Source organism: Adiantum capillus-veneris, chromosome 1, assembly GCF_014529385.1.
Source record: "Adiantum capillus-veneris isolate H3 chromosome 1, ASM1452938v2, whole genome shotgun sequence".
Taxonomy (NCBI): domain Eukaryota; kingdom Viridiplantae; phylum Streptophyta; class Polypodiopsida; order Polypodiales; family Pteridaceae; genus Adiantum; species Adiantum capillus-veneris.
The window spans coordinates 164,306,124-164,321,405 of record NC_140931.1 but is presented as its reverse complement, the minus strand read 5'-3'; the positions used below and the strand labels follow the sequence as shown (position 1 = coordinate 164,321,405).

Genomic DNA, 15,282 nt, shown 5'->3' with positions numbered 1-15,282 from the left:
GCGTTAAATGAAAAGGAGTGAACTGAGGGCCATTTTGATCATCCATTAAAGCCAACCATGAAGCTCCCAAGAAGGCACACCTGACTCAACCTCTGATTTTGCCAAAATTTCAGCAGCATAACAACATAAATGGCTCAAAATACCAAAAAACCAGCCATCATAACTTGGGAAAATTTCGACAGAGTTTCCCCAGAAGTAGAGCAGTAGGAACCCAAAATATAGACTGTCTATGTACGCATAAACTGTCAACAATAGAACCCGAGCATCAAGTAGGACTCACTAGTACATAGCCTATGGCGAGGTCACGAAAAGGGTGCTCCAGCTACCTGTATCACCGAAAGGATCTCCACATTTGAGAATCCCCCAGCTCAATAAAAACCTCACGCTATCGACCCTCACACGAAAGCTAATGCAAATCGCGTATAGTCAAGTCTCAGAAATGACTATCTTCCAGACCAAGTCTGGAAATGGCTGGGACTGCCAAATAAAACCATATATGGCTCCACAAAGGCGTACAATGGCAGTTTCCACAAGTAACGTACAATCCAACAGACAATGCGCTCAAATAGGCGCCAAGTGATGCATTCCCACAACAACTGCAAGTGACATCACTGTACTCCAGCTACCTGTACCTGTGTGAATCACCTGTACCTGTCCCTGTCCCTGTTCCTGTAACCTGTAACCTGTACTCTGTAATCCCGAAGCTCGAAGCTCGAAGCAGAAGGTACTCGAAGAAGATCCTCCGTGGGGGCGCCAAAAGAATGTGAGCGGGATGAAAACACACACAGCGCCTCTATAACGACCCGACACACACTCTTGGGAAGATACACACACACACTATGGGGCACCACTCGGCTTACACAACACACCTGGCCGAGACAGGGAACACACCTCTGAAGTGAGAGGAGAGAGACTATCCACTTGCCCACTCCACACAGAGACACACACACACACACACACACACACAAAAACTCAGCTCAAAAGAGAAGAAATTCTGATGTTTAGATACAAATGAGCTTGGGCCAACACCAATGGGACAAACAGCTCACACAATATGGGTACAAGATACCAGATACAATCACAAATTGGAGAAGAAGCTTCACTCACCGGAGAAGATTACACAGAAAAACAACAGAAAAAGAGTGAGGAATTTGGCAAAATGGACAGTGCCATCGCGTCCGGAACGGCCCAAAACCCCAGTCTACAATGTCAAAGTGCTCAAATCCGACCTCGGATGAGCAGTTTACGGCCAAAACAGGCTCCAAAAACCCAAAAAACACACCTGCGGCTGTTCCTCCTCTCTTCTCCACGTTTTTTCTGGTCTTCTCTCTGTTTTTTCAGTTCCCACACTTAGCCTTATTAGTTGGGCACCCTTGGCCTTTTAGATGACCTCAAACGGACCCCGAACAGGCCAAAAACTGACCTCGCAGTGCATAGTTGTCACCTTTTTGCATCATTCGCACACCTGGCACTCAGCTTTTTTCCAATAATGCATCTCGCCACCACGTGAAGTGGCCCCAAAAAAAGGTCCTCATGATGACCTTTCTGCATAATTCTCACAAGCAAACACCCACGTTGTGTCCGTCCTCATCTGCGTGCAAATATTGACCTCGTTCGCCCTCCTGACGCCACTAGATGCCATCTGACGCACCTGCTGACCTCACGTCGTCGGCCCGCGGATAGCTTCCTCGAGAAGTTTTACGCGCTACCAACTCCTCATTATTGTATAAAAAACACACTGGTACTGGTAATAGTGAAAATCGCTGCACTATGTACATGTTGTCCTACCTGTACACATGTGGGCCCCACATAACCACCTGGCTAAGGAAAATGGGCAATCCTTTATTTGATGCACCATGCATGTGTATGTACATATGCGAAATCCCTTGCTCCAAAAAACTCCTGACAACGCTATGATACCTTTTGGTCAGCTGCTTTTGGACCTGGAGGCATCCAGGGAGGGGTATGTATGACTATTGCGGACTCATTGCAGCAGGCCATTGTGGGAAGAGGGATTATTGTGCCAGGCAGGGCTCACTGGATTACTATGCAGGTTCAGGGTGGCCTTGTGGGTTTCCTGAACATCTATGCGCCCAATGTGGCGAGTGCTCGTGCAGAGTTTTGGTCACAGATTGTTGAGTCTTTGCCACAGGTTGACCAGTGGTGTGTAGGAGGGGACTTCAACATGTTGTAGGACCTTTCTGACAGGATCGGAGGCAGCCATGCTACTGTGCATGGAGTCGAGTTAGCAACTTGGGAGAGGTTGTGTATGACTTTGAGGGTCTCGGATACATGGCAGCATTCTGGCTTTGTGAGGCCTCCAGAGAGTCTTGCCTTCTCTAGATCAGACCGCAAAGTGGGAGGAGTGAATCTATCGCGCATAGATCGCTTCTACACTAGTGACCACTTCAGTGACTTGGGGGGATCAGTGGGCATCCTGGCAGGGACATCCTTCTCGGACCATGCACCAGTGATCCTCACAGTGGCAGACAGGCAGAGGAGTGGGAGCACGATGCTTCGCATCCCAGAGCGGGTCTTGTTGGACTCAGCACTCAGAGAGAGGGTCGAGGCTCTATGGACAGAGGGCATGGACAGCCAGGCTCCACCTGCAGACAGAGTGGCCTCAGGCCTAGCTCAGCTTAGCCACTTCTTTCTCCAGGAGTCTCTGGCTCGACGGGCTGCAGCGAGAGGAGCAGCGTCTCAGACGAGGCATTGCTTCACTACAGAGGATGCAGGAGCAGCATCCAGACAGTCCATGGTTGGAGGAGCAGTTACAGTAGGCTCGACAGGAGCTTGCTTGCACAGAGGAGAGGCGCCATGAGTTTGCCTTTCACCGACAGGCATCTCAGTGGACTCAGGTGGGTGACAGAGTGACAAGTGCTTTTTTTGAGACAGTGGGACCTCGGCACTCGCATGCCAAGGTCAATCAGTTGAGGAGACCCGATGGGTCAGTTGTTTGTGAGCCAGAGGATATGCGTGCAGTTGCTACCGACTTTTACCGTGAGCTACTGTCGGCTGAGCTCGAGTCAGAGAGACAGGATGCATGCAAGGAGCACGTTTGGGCACAGATGCCTTGTCTTGTGACTGAGGAGATGCGCCAGAGGCTAGAGATACCTCTTCAGCTTGAGGAGCTGCACACGGCTCTTAGGGCCCTCCCTCGTGGTAGTTGTCCAGGTGAGGATGGGCTGACTCCCAGCTTCTTCTTGGAGTACTAGGACCTGCTTGGCCCAGATCTTTGTAGTGCCTTTCAATACATTATGCACACAGGAGTGATGCCGGATAGCATGAGTGAGGGCCTGATTTACCTCATTCCAAAGGAGGGTGGCTCCTTGGACGAGATTCGACAGTGGCGCCCCATCACCATTCTCAACTCAGCCTACAAAATTCTTGCCAAGGCTCTGAGTTTGAGGATTCAGCCACTTTTGGAGAGCCTTATACATGGGACTCAGACAGGTTTTGTCAAGGAACGTAGTATCCTTGACAACATCTTCACTTTTTGGGAGGCTTCTGCCCTTGCACGGCTCCGTGGGGAGGACCTTGTGATTCTTCTTCTCGATTTTGAGAAGGCATACGACAGAGTTGACTGGGACTTTCTAGAGGGCACGCTTCGCAGGATGGGCTTCTCAGATGCTTGGATCAGAGGGGTGTCAGCTTTGTACAGACAGGCTCACAGTCAGGTGCTATTGGCAGGAGGTAGAGGTGAGCGCTTCATGCTCACACGTTCGGTCAGACAAGGCTGTCCTCTTGCCCCTTTTCTCTTTCTGTTCTATGCGGAGGCGATGAGCAGATTTTTGGTGTCACAGTAGGTTGGTTTGAGAGGCTTAGCACTCCCTATACAGGGAAATGAGCTTCTGGACGCTGAGTTTGCCGACGACTCAGCCTTGTACTTAGAGGGCCAGGAGGCCAATCTACACAGATGTGAGCAGGCTTTGGAGACCTTCTGCTGTGCATCGGGCGCATTGATCAACTGGAGAAAGACAGTGGCTTTCTCGGTTGCCAGTGCTCCTGTGCCAGATTGGATGCCAGGAGAGGGTTTCAGGTGGATTCCTCCAGGGACAGCAGTTCGGTACTTGGGTTGTCAGGTTGGTCTGGACTTGTCCCCCGAGCAGCAGATTGCTCCTCTTCTCCTGTCCATCAAGAGAAAGCTGTTACATTGGAGCTCAGCACGACTTTCGCTGGCTGGTAGAGTAGTAGTTGCCAACCAGATGTTGTTGGAGACTATGTGGTACATCACTTCTTGCTAGATCTTCTCGAGTTCTTGTATCAGCCAGGTAGAGAGGCTAATCAGGAACTTCCTTTGGTCAAGTCGCGATACTCAGATTGCCCGAGCCAAGGTGGCTTGGTCGGTCATCACACTTCCTTGTTCTCAGGGAGGGCTTGGGATCATTGATCCTGCACAGCAGAGCAGAGCCCTTCTTGGGAAGTTTGTCGTCAGAGGACTTCTTCCAAGCGAGGAGCCCTGGAAGGAATTCTTGTTGCAGAGGCTTCGTGCCAGGGTGCCTCAGTCAGGAGGCCCTTGGCAACCTTCGTCCAGATGGATCTTTTCAGAGCTGCGCCGAGTTGGTTTGAGCAGGAGACTGGAGGACAGATTCGCTGTGAGTTTGCTTCGATCTTGGGAGCGGGAGCTCTTACGGCGTGGCCTAGAGCAGAGACAGCCGACGTGCACGGAGGAGTGCCTACGGCAACCCCTCGTCTGGAACCCCATGGTTAGCACTCAGAGAGGCCATTTGGTTGGGAGTCGGCCTCATGTTTCTTGGGGTCCCATGGCGGCAGGTCCAGCGCGTTCTCTAGGTGACTGGCTAGAGTTCACAGGTTTGTCAGAGGAGGTGCAGGCTGTCCAGTTGCAGGGCATAAGAGGGGTGCAGAGCATGTGTCAGGACATCTCAGAGTCAGTTCCAGCTGAGTGGCTCACGCCTCTCGAGCCACTAGCACCCCGATGGATGGGAGCCTTCACACGACTGGAGGTTCTCATTTCAGTCAGGGCTTGCTCAGAGACTGTCCCAGCCCTGTTCTTCGAGCTTCAGGGTGGGGGACGATTACAACGAGTTGCAGTAGAGGCCCCGCAGGTAGCAGAGTGTTGTTTCCAGAGGATCCGAGTTGTGGGCATCTGTGGGAAGACTTGCGTCATAGACCCTGACCCAGCAGCTCTTAAGACTGGACACTGGAGGCTATGGGCTTGGGAGTGTTGTCCACTGGCACGAGTACAGTGGGATCCTGGTGAGTGGCTATGGAGGGACCCCTTCTCTTCTGCCAACCGCCCAGGAGTCCCCTTCTTTCAGTACACTATTCAGCTTGGACGTCATATACTTGTAGCACAGAGAGAGGCCCGCCCCGCTGCAGCACGTCATTGGCAAGAGGAGGGCCTCACAGTCGAGTTCTTGACAGCTTTTTGGCAGAGGCTGTGGGACTCCAGACAGCCGAGGCGAGTCACCTTGTTCCAATGGCTGGTTGCACACAGAGCCACAGCAGTAGGGAGCTGGCTGGTGCATAGTGGTCTCTCGGCCGCATGTGTAGCCTGTGACCAGTTGGTGGAGAGTCAGCGTCACTGTCTTTGGGACTGTCCCTCGGCCCAGCAGGTGTGGCTACGTGTTCTTCGGCTGATGCCTGCCCTCTCCACGGCTCGACAGTACACTTGGGGGGCAGCGGCTTGGTCCACCCTCACGGGCCCAGCACTTCAGTTTGAGCTATCTTCCACCAGCAGGATGATAGTGATACAGGGGGGGGGGGACCTACACTCCAGCCTGCTACAAAGATTACTCCACAGGAGTGGTGCAGTGAGAGAGAGGAGTGTTGGGAGCTCATCAGCGGCCTAGCTCTCTGGTTCATCTGGCGGGCCCGCTGTTTCTGCATCTTTGAGGCTCGTCCTGTGCCACCAACAGAGACTGTTCGTGACTTTTGGCTAGAGTTGATCCATACTCTCAGAGGAGAGCTTGAGGGACTACAGGGCAGCTCCGACCGCATGCGGGAGCGCCGCGAGGCTTTTCTTCGACTCTGGCGCCCTGGGCCTTTCTACACCATAGTCCAGGGGGTGCTCAGATGGCACTACTGTCCACCTGTGTGGCTCTTCCCTCCTCCCATCTCTTGATTTAGCCTCATTGTATATATGCTGTTTTTTCATTGGGAGAGTCTCCCCATCATGCTTGTTGTAGCCCTCTCTCGCAGAGGTGGATGTAGCCCTATGGGCAGTTTTCATTAACTAATAGAAGGATCTTTTTCTCGGAAAAAAAAAAATTCAACGTGCTGCAGATTCTCACCAGGTTTTGCAAAGTGTCTGTATGCGTCGAGAAAGTCACCTATTGCGTGGGGATACTGACTGTGAAGCGTCCTAGTACAGTTATGCTGCCAAAATCGGGCCAGGACAAGTGTTTCTTAGGCTAGATTGTGTGGGGCAGCTTGTAGGAGATCACAGGTTTTATTCCCTCTGTTAAAGAATAAAGAAATACCGAAAGGGGCGCCAATTTTGGGGCCTACAGGTTGTCGGTGTCTGCTCGGAGCATTCTAGCTTCCGAGCCATGTGTGTACTTAGGTGTTAATCCTCGCTACAGGTTCCCTTTGCAAAGTGCTCTGTGTGTGTGTCTAAAGTAAAGAATTTCGGGTGAAAGCCAACGCCTACCGCCCCACGGGCCGGTTTCAATCACAATCAAAGTGTATTTGTTATGGCAAAAGTGACTTAAAGTTGCAGGGATATTGTGATGCAGACATGGCAAGTGACATGGATACCAGGAAATCTATCAGTATTTGCTATTGCTAGTGGTGCAGTCTCTTGGTGTTCTAGGTTGTAGAAAATTATGGCACTAAGCACTACTGAGGTTGAATACATTTCAGCCACAAAGGCTTCAAAGGAAGCCATTTGGATGGGCAGACTTGCAAAAGAACTTGGTACGCCTACTAATACTCCAGTGTTTGGTGGATGTGATAGTGTCACAAATTGGTGACGTAGCATGCCCGGACACACAGGCAGCAGGATGACGTGGCAAAATCCCGCATTTTGCGCTGCATTGCTGACGTGGCAGAATCCCGAAAACTTCGCTGACATGCTAACGTGGCAGATTTTGTATGATGCTGACGTGGCAAGGCCGAAAATTACGTTGGCTGCTGTACGGATTTCCGCAAATCACACTGTTGCTTTTTTGGGAAAGATTTTGGGATTAGTTGCTTTTGGAACAATTGCTTTATTTTGAAAGCTTGTGAGTTTAACTACTTTTGGGGCTCTGCTTTTGGCATCCCTTGTAAGAATAAAAGAGCCCTTAGGGCCTCACTCTTCAGGGCATCTGGACGCAAAGTCTGAGAGCAGAGGTTCCTGCAGGAGTTGTACTTTGCTTAAAGATTAATATAAAATAAATACCAAAAGGGGCGTTAGTCTTTGGGGCCAATCTCTCTTGGCACGGCACTACGTCGGGCCGTGTCGACCAAGTTGACCTGTGATTTTAAAAATTGTAAGTATTTTAAGTGATTCTCTCTCGTGTCGCGACAGAATCTAGACTTGGGGTGTCTTAAGTCGGTTACAATGGTATCAGAGCGCGGCCGATTTCTCTTCTACCGAGAAATCCGATCCTTTTCTCGTGACACTTATGGATTCAAACAGAGATCAATCGACTTCCTTTGCATCTGGGGATGCAGGAGGAGATCGCGGAGAAGATTCTCATGAGCATTCAGAGAAAGAGTACGGCCCACCTCGGCCTACTCAGACAGAGATTGAAGAGATGGAACGTCGACAATTGGTTGACGACGCGACAAAGATGATGGTTAACATTGCAAAGGATCCAAAATTTGCAAAACTTTTGACTCAATAATCCTTCGACGAAGTGCACACCCAGTGGCAGAAAGCCACAGAGCCACCCATTAAACCAGCACTCAAGAAACCTCTTGCTCCGAGGATGTTTACAGAGCAAGAATTGGAAGAGGTGGTTGATACGCAGATCAAGTCAAAAAACACGACAAAAAGCAGAAGAAGCGTGTACGATTTGAAGGACTACCCAGTTCTTCTTTTGACAGTTCTTCTAGCTCTTTTGATTCGAGCGAAGACAGAAAAGGGAAAAAGCGAAGCAAAAAGCAAAGCTTCGGAAAGGGCAAGAAAAAGGCAAAGAAGACTGAAGTTTCTTACAGTTCTACCGAGGACTCATCCTCCGATAGTTTGGACTCTGACGATCACAGGTTTTATGCCAAAAGAAAGCACTTCTACAGAGCCAATCAATATGATTTCCTCGACAACAAGGGCAAAAGGCCCAAAGAATTTGAGGAGGAAGGACAGGCAGTAAAGTTCAAGCACTTTTCAGGGTTTCAAGATGCTCCCAAGACTTTAGCCTTTATCCAACAGTTTGACATAGCATTCTCTAGAGGCCGCTCTACAGAGCACTCCAAGATCAGACAGGCGACATCCTTTCTGAAAGGCAATACACGGACATGGTGGTCCACTCTGTTGTTAAGGAAACAAGCGCCGACAAAGTCGTTGAAATTTAAGAAACTCTTTATTTCTTTATGGCTGACACAAGAATACGAACGAGACGTGATTACTGACTGGAACCATGTTCGGATGGTCAAGATAGAATCATTGGATTCTTACTGTGAAAGGTTTTGGGAATTTTTCTAGCTGTTTCATCCTTTAAGAAGATCATTTTCAGGGAGCAAATTGAACAATTTAGTTGTGGGCTTCCCAAAGAAATTCGAGACTACTGTCTCGAACAGAAGTCCGAGTCTATACAACAGTTGATGGGACATGCAAAGCGGGGATTTGCTATACATTCGGGTAAATTGACTTACCCATCAGATGAACCTTCAACCAGTCAAAGCAGGAACAATCGACGAAAAGATAGACGACCTTCACTGACAGAAGACCAAAGAGATGAAAATATTTCAAAGCAGGGAAGTGTTTTGAATGTGGAGAACAAGGACATATCGCTACAAAGTGTCCCAAAAGGACACAAAAATCAGAATGACTAGCACATTGACAAAACAGAAGGACGAGGCGATACTCGTTCCAGAACAGCTTTTTGAATTAGCATTATAGATTTATGAAACAAAACCTTTGTTTTAAAAGATGATTTTGAATTTTGAATAAAACTAATGTTTTCTGAAAGAATCTGGAAAAAAAGAGCAGAACTAAGAACAACCACGTGCACAAATGCAATGTAGACATAGACTCCTCGCGGGAAAGCGTCTGCTCTTCTCGGAAAACTCGTTAAAATATTCCGTTTTTCAAGAAAGGCTTCTCATAATCCATCTTTATTCTTGTGCTTGCGTCTTTACGTGTATTCCTCTTTCCAGTTCGGATTTCCTCTCACGGATTTCCTCTCGACTATGGATATCCCCTTTCCGATGCACCCCTCACCCACCTTGTGACACATCAGGAATACCCATCACCTAGTCCTTTCCTATTGAACTTACGGTACAATCCCCTTCACGGACGCATCAAAGATGTCCGTTCCCGGATGGTCGGATACTTCTTACTTTCTTACTAATGCTCCCTATCACCCATCCGTTGTGACGCATCAAAAGTACCCGTTCCTGGTGGCCTTACAGATATTCCCTTTCACAGTGCTCCTGTCATTACTTTGAATGACGCACTAGGGATACTCTATACTCGGATGTCTCCAGTGAGAAAAACCCTCTCACTAAAATTTCAATAATTCATTTAGAATTATTTTTCTTGGTGTTCCAAGCAAGAAAACCCTCTTACTTATAAATCCAATAATTCACTTAGAATTATTTTTATGTCAAATAAAGCCAATCTAGCAACATCAACAGCCAGCACAAAACGTGGAATTCCGTACAGCCTGCCACGCCATCAGTCAATGTAATTTTTGGAAACCTACCACGTCATCAATTCCACGCAATTCCTTCAGTGTGTGTGTGTGTGGGTCCTGCTTTATTTTAATTCTTTATGTCAATTAAGGCCCCATCGGACGAGGTCCCCATATGTTGCTAGGACTTCTTCTTCTGTTACTTGTTCTTCTTAGGGTTTAGGCCCCCTCGGCCGGCATCTGCAAGTTGGCTCCCTTCTTCAGGGCTTTGACACGTCAACAGTTTGTGACATCTCCCCTTCTTGAAAGAGAGTGATCGTCCGCGATTACAACATATCTACAAAACAACTCAAGTTAGCTCAAAAATTTTCCGAGGGTCATTCGGAGAAGCATTATGAGGGTCAATCAATTTGCCGTTTTTGTTAAGGAGTTAGCTTCTCCTTTCGGCTCTTTTGATCAAGGAGTTGGCTTCTCCTTTCGTCCAGATCGGAACTTCCAGATCTGGAATTAGAAATCAGCACCCAAATATGGCATTTCCAGGTCAACTTAACTGCGGTCAGAGAACACAAATGAACCCTAGCAGTGTTCCCATGTTTCAGTCACTTCCATATGACAATTTAACGCCGCTGGAGAGGCCAACTCCGTACAAAGAAGGTGGCAAGGGTGTGACTTTCACGACCTTTACAGGGTTTGATGATAGGAAGAAGGCTCTCTCATTCCTCCAACAGTTTGACAAGGCCTATGCAGGGGGAAACTTTACAGAGGCTTCAAAGGTCCGCAAGGCAACCACTTTCTTGACAAGGAATGCGGGACAATGGTGGACAACTTTATTGCTACAAGGGCAAGCTCCGTCCACATGGATTTACTTCAAGCACATTTTTGCAGCAGCATGGTTATTTGATGACTTTGAAGCAGATGTCATGACAGAATGGCACTAGCTTAATGCTGCCACTTGTAAGAATCTCGATGACTACAATCGGAAGTTTTGGAAAGCTCTACTTCCAGTAACTTCCTATAGGTTTGTGCCATTGACAGAACAGATTGAAAAATACTGTTGTGGCCTACCCAAAGGATTAAGAAAGTACTACACGAAGACCAAAGTCACTACTTTGACGCAGCTCATCGAGGTAGCAAACATTGGCAATGGTTTGCTCAAGGGAGAAGATTGTGAATTCAATACTGATGTCAAAGAAGGATCAGCCAAGAAAAATTCAGCGAAGAAGTACGTTCCCAAGGAGGTTCCTAAAGCGACTCAGGAGCCAGCCAATGCAGGGAAAGACAAAGCTACGGCTGAATCAGAAAAGGGACCAGCAAAGAAATGGAAAAGACGTTTTCCTCGCAAGTCGGAAGAGCAAAAGAAGGTCCTGAGGTCAGAGAACAAATGCTTCATCTGTGAGCAGCCTGGCCACATTGCTTACAATTGTCCTACAAAGAAAAGGCAGCTGATTCTGAAGACAAGGAGGACAGGAAAAGAAAGAAGCCCATGGTTGGTCTAGTGCCAGATATGGTGGGCGACGAGCCAAATTCAGATGCAAGTGAGCTTTGCAGAGCATGGGGAAAGGTCAGGGATCAAACAGTGCTTATCTTCTTTGATCCAGGTACCAAAGCCAACTTCATTTCCCCAGAATTGGCTTCAAAGTTGGGAATCAGACCTGAAGATATGGGGTATACAGCAGAGGCAGTTTTGGCATGTCCTGGCCATACAGAGGCTGTGACACCCATCATCGAAAAGTTGCGCCTACATATCCAGTCCTATGTAGATGCTGAAGAATTTTACATCATGCCACTGGACGGATGTGATGTGTTGTTAGGTATTCCTTGGTTATTTCGTGTACAGGAATCATGGATGCCTACAACAAAAAGATCACTGTACAGAGCAAGGGAAAGACTCACATTCTGGATGTAAAGCTTCAAGGGGAGTCTATTCCCACTGTATCAGCTTCTGCTATTACTTCTGTAATGAAAAAGATCTTTCTGCGTACTTGGTTTTTGCACGTGAAGTGTCAGATTGTGATGAATCAAATTTATCTGTGCTAGATAAAGAAAGGTCAAAGTTTTTACAACAGTATAGTGACTGTTTTTCCGATTCATTACAGTCTCAATTACCGCCAGAGAGACCCGAGGACCATGCGATAGATTTGGTGCCAGCGGGTAGCCCACCAAATAAGCCTCCGTACAGGGTTAGTGCGGCTCAGCAGAAAGAGATAATGGGCCAAGTACAGGAGCTGTTAGAAAAGGGGCTGATTCAGCCCAGTTCATCCCCATTCTGTTCTCCAGTGTTGTTGGTGCAAAAAAAGGATGGCTCATGGCATATGTGCATCGACTACCGTGCACTGAACAAGAATACCATCAAGAATAGGTTCCCTATACCTAGAATTGATGATATTCTGGACAAATTAGAAGGAGCAGCTATGTTTAGCAGGATAGATCTAAAGAGTGGGTACCATCAGATCCGCATTAGATCAGAGGATGTGCACAAGACTGCTTTTAGAACAACGTTTGGCCTTTATGAATTTTTAGTGATGCCCTTTGGTCTCACAAATGCTCCTGCTACGTTCAATAGGATGATGGACAGAATTTTCCGTCCACACCAGCAGTTTGTTGGTACATTCTTTGATGACATGATAGTCTACTCAAAGAATGAAGAGGAGCATAGGCATCACTTGGCCATTGTGTTCAAAGAGCTACGCAATCATAGGTTGCTCATCAATGCAAAGAAAAGTGAATTTTTTCTGGAAGAGATTCACTTTCTGGGACACATTGTCTCAAAGGATGGTGTCAGAATGGATCCTGCAAAAGTTGAAGCGATCAAGTCATGGCCAGGTTTGAAGACGGTGCACGATGTCCGAAGTTTCTTGGGACTATGATCCTATTACAGAGGTTTATCCGAAATTTCGTTGAGATTGCTTCCCCTTTACATGCTCTTCAAAAGAAGGCAGTCACCTTTAGATGGACACAGAAAGAGTTTTCAGCTTTTAATCTCTTAAAGGAAAAGATGACTTCAGATCCAATCATTGTGTTGCTAGATCTTAGGAAGTCATTTGTGGTCCAGTGCGACGCCTGCGGTAGTAGCATTGGTGCAGTGCTAATGCAAGATGGCAGGGTAGTAGCCTATGAGAGTAGAATCTTGCAAGGGCCAGAAAAGAATATGCAAGTCTATGAAAAAGAACTGCAGGCCGTGATTCATGTGCTCTTAAGTTGGAAACACTACCTGCTAGGTGCAGACTTTGTTGTCCAAACGGACCATCAGACCTTGCGATACTTCTTGACACAGGCAAAGTTATCTGAGAAGCATATGCGATGGGCAAATATCTTGTCCATGTTCCACTTTCAGATTGTGCATGTGGAAGGCAAGAAGAACGTTGTGGCTGATGCCTTGTCAAGGAAGCCACAAATTTCAGCTGTGTCAATTCCTTATCATCATGAACTTGATGATATGAGGGAACAGTATGCAAATGATGAAGATTTTGCAAGGGTCTTCGAGCAGCTAATGGATGGACAACGTCATGAACACTATCTTCTCAAAGATGGGTTCATGATGATGCGTGGCAGATTGTGTGTCACAAAGCCATTGCGACGCAAAGTTATGGAAGAGAGTCATGTCCCACCATATGCAGGGCATCGTGGTATCGATGCTACAGTTAAAGCGGTTGAGACATTCTTCTACTCGCCTACATTGAGAAGAGATGTGGATGCCTTTGTGCGAGAATGCCTAATTTGCCAGAAGGTCAAGTTTGACAGGCAAAAGGCACCAAGGTTATTGCAACCATTACCTATTCCAGACAAACCATGGGAAAGTATTGCTATGGATTTTATCTTTGATCTTCCGAAAACGCAGACAGGAAACGATGGTATTTGGACCATCATTTGCACATTCAGCAAGCAGGCTCATTTTATTCCTGTCAGGAAGAAGATAAAGCCAGATCAGATGGCACGCTTGTTTATGAGCAATATTTTCAAATATCATGGCATGCCACAGTCGATTGTTAGCGACCGTGATCCACGCATGACAAGTTTATTCTGGAGAGGCTTGTTTGAGAATATGGGCACAACGCTCAAATTCTCTTCGTCATTTCATCCTCAAACAGATGGGCAGTCAGAAGAGGCAAATTCTACTGTCCGAGATCTGCTGAAGTGCTATGTGTCAGAGCATAAAGGAAAGTGGGAGCAATATTTGCCATTGGTGGAGTATGCATACAATAATACAGTGCATTCATCAACTCGCAAGGCACCTTTTGAGATAGTTGAAGGTGGCAAGAAAGTTCCTCCCATACTGCATACAAAGGACAAGATATTTGAAGTAGATAAGTATGTTCAGGACATGGATGAAATGTACAAGAAGGTCAAAGTGGCCTTAGAAAAGACTCAGGCAAAGCAAAAGAAAGCTGTTGATCGTCACCGTCGTGAAGTGGTATTTTCACTTGGTGATTGGGTGCTTCTACGCTTTGAAAAAGCAAGGTTAAAGAAGATTAAGGGCAAGGAAAGATTGTTTCCAAAGCTCAGCATGCGTTACTATGGGCCTTTTCAAGTGTGCGACATAATCAATGATGTTGCATATAGGCTAAAATTGCCTGACAGTTGGAAGATTCACAATGCGTTTCATGTCAGTCTTCTCAGACCCTATGTGGGTGATGTGCCAGAGGATATGGCAACTGAAGATCAGTCGGAAGTCGAGGAACTTGACAAGATCTTGGTCCCGGAACAGATTTTGGCACATAAAGAAAGAAAAGTGAAAGGCAAGGTTACTAGGCGTTACTTGGTAAAGTTCAGAAACTATCCACCAATGGATGCTAAGTGGATGGAAGAAGGTGAACTTGCAGAGTCACCAACTGTGTTATCACTTTACCTTGAAGCCTTCGATTTGCAACCTACCTTGACCCCTTGAGTTTCAAAGCTACATGGATTGTCAGTGTGACAATGGCTTCTGAAAGAAATGATGTACATGGTATTTAAAGTGAGCTCAAATGAAATACATGTTACATGAATGTTAGAGCTGTACAGATTGTCAGTTTGGCAATTGCTCTTATGGAATGTCCAAAAGTTTGGTTAGTGCTATAGAAGTGAGTATTTCTTGTCAGTTTGTCAAGGATACAGTAATTGCTTCTATTAAAGCGTACATGTGTAACTGCATTCTTAAACTCTCGGTTTGGGTATGCTCGAAAGTGTTACTGGGCCCAACGTGTACTATAAGACAGTGGCAAAATGTGTAGCTATCATTTTGTCATTGGAAAGTTAGTGACTCAAAGCAATGGCAAAGTGCGAAGCTACCACTATGTCATTGGGACAGGGTTCACACACAGGCAATACATGTGTTGACCAGAGTAACAGGGAACGGGCGGAACGGACCCCTCCCGTTCCCGGAACACGTTCCCGGCCAACTTGGGTCCCCGAAACGGAAACGGCAACGGAACGGAGTTCCGTTCCTGGGTGTAACCGGAACGACTGGGCGGAACGGGCAGAGAACGGACGAATCGGAACGGGAACGCGTGAGCGGAACGGAACGAGAACGGCAGATTTCAAATTTTGAAAAAAATGACCGTTT

General features: G+C 47.2%; 1 protein-coding gene across 1 annotated transcript in view; it reads right to left on the bottom strand.

Moving 5' to 3' along the window:
• The window catches only part of LOC147465936 (P-loop NTPase domain-containing protein LPA1 homolog 2-like), a 50,288-nt gene that overhangs the window by 24,209 nt on the left and 10,797 nt on the right, over positions 1 to 15,282 (bottom strand). The window lies entirely within an intron of this gene.